The sequence below is a fragment of the Echinops telfairi genome, unplaced genomic scaffold, assembly GCF_000313985.2.
Source record: "Echinops telfairi isolate 266 unplaced genomic scaffold, ASM31398v2 ScPeMD7_7468;HRSCAF=8506_0, whole genome shotgun sequence".
NCBI classification, from domain to species: Eukaryota; Metazoa; Chordata; class Mammalia; order Afrosoricida; family Tenrecidae; genus Echinops; species Echinops telfairi.
Window position 1 is genome coordinate 18,308,745 of NW_022111369.1, and position 2,195 is coordinate 18,310,939.

Genomic DNA, 2,195 nt, shown 5'->3' on the forward strand with positions numbered 1-2,195 from the left:
GGCTCCTCAGGTCCAAGGGCTTTCAAAGTGTGACTGAAGAGATGATTTCTTGGAGGGGAGTAGACCATGGTGCCTTGAGTACAGTAAAGCACGTGGGAATGGAGTCTTCCAGATTTACTGGTGAGACACAACTCAAGGTTAAGAGAAACAGCTGCAAAAATCTCATGATTGGAACTTGGAATGTGAGAAGCATGAATTGAGGAAAATTGGAAGTGGTACAAAATGAAACAGAATACATGAAGATCGATATTCTAGGCATTGGTGAACTGAAATGGACTAGTATTGGCCGTATTGAATCAGAAAGTCATATGATTTACTGTGCCAAAAATAACAAAATCAAGAGGAATGGTGTGACATTCATTGTCAGAAATGATCTTGTTACATCCATTACGAAGTGCAGATTATATCTATCCACCCTCAAAGCAATCCAGTCAATCTTTACTCAAGTTCATCCATCAACCACACAAGCTAGTGATGAAGATATTGAAGAATTCTACCAATGACTCCGGTCTGAAATTGATCAAATATACAAACAAGATGCACTTGATAGTTCCTGGTGATTGGAATGCAAAAGCTGGAAAGAGGATGGAACAGGATCTGATGATAGAAATGAAGCTGCAGGAACATCAATTGCTCAGATGTAAGTTGAGGATAAAGTTGAAGAAAATTCAAACGAGTCCACAAGAATCTAAGCACGACCTTCAGTCTAAGCCACCTGAATGTCAAGCACATCTCAAGAACAGACTGGATGCACTGGACACTAACGACAGAAGACCTGAAGAGCACATCGAGACACTCGGACGCCTTGGGGTAGTTTCTGGTTGCCTCTGCTTTGAGTCAATAGCCAATTGATATCTCGTTTCATGGTCTCTTTTATCCAGGTATTAGAAAAGAGAGAGAGAATACAGTTTTGATAGGACACTCCCCAAAATACTGGTTAAAACATAAAGGATGTGTGGTGAAGTACAATTGCTTCAAATGGCTCTTTTAGTCTAAGTCGTGGTAATTGCCACTCAGTGAATAGGTGGAAGCACAAAAATAAGGTGCAGAGGTCTCTAATTTGGGGATTGACCTGTTTTTCCATTCTGTTGCATACAACGGTGAGCCATCTCAGAAGGAGGAAAAGCAATTTAAAAAAATAATAAAGTTATGGTGTATGGCAACCATACATTGAGCAAGTCTACTGCCATCATTTTTCTAACAACGTGTGTTCACTTTGTATCTCTAGGTTATGTTTTAGTAATTCTCATAATTTTTCAAACTTTTTCATAATGCTATGCCACCCTTCAAAGACCACAGTATAGAATACACATTAACTTACATATGCATTGGGAAACAAAAATACCTCATGTGATTCATTTTATTGCCACAGTGGCTTTAATGCAATGGTGGCTTTATTGTGGTGGTCTGGAACTGAACTGGCATTATCTGAGGTACACTCTGGTAGCATATTGGTTACATGTTGGGCTGCTAACCATGGGGTTCAAAGTTCGAAACCACTAGCAGTTATGATGGAGAAAGATCAGATTTTCTATTCCCATAAAGAGGTACAGTCTTAAGGGCAGTTCTACCCTGTCTTATAGGGTCACTATGTGCCAGCATCAATTCACAGCAATGGGTTTGCTTTTTTATGCTTATACTGGTAAATTTTTATTCAGCACTTACTGTATATGCTGAAGACCCTCAACAAGATGGAGTGACATAGCAGCTGTACTATTGGGTTCCAACACAGCAACAACTGTGGGCATGAGATAGAACCAGTGTTTCGTTGTGTTGTACGCAGGGTCACTGAGTCAGAACTGACCGGACAGCCTCTAACAACGGCACATGCAGAGGTGTACTAGGAAATGAGGACCGTGCAGTGAGCAACATAGGTTACTCATGAAACTCTTCTGAAAGATAAACAAGAAAGCAAATAAAATGATTAACAAATATTGTAAAATATTATAAAGAAAATATAACTGCGCAACTGAGAATGGCTTATTTCTGTTACAGTTTTATGGAAAGTCCTTTTGTAGTGCTATTCAGTTTGTTCCTAGACCATCTGAGTCAGACAGTGTGTGGGGGCCAGAAAAAGCCCTAGTTCCATCATGAAATCGCAAATATGAAAACTGGCTTAGGAGATGTTACTTAAACTAAACGAATAGATGTGATTCAGATCTGGACAGAGCCAGAGGGTAAAGCTGTATCTAGAA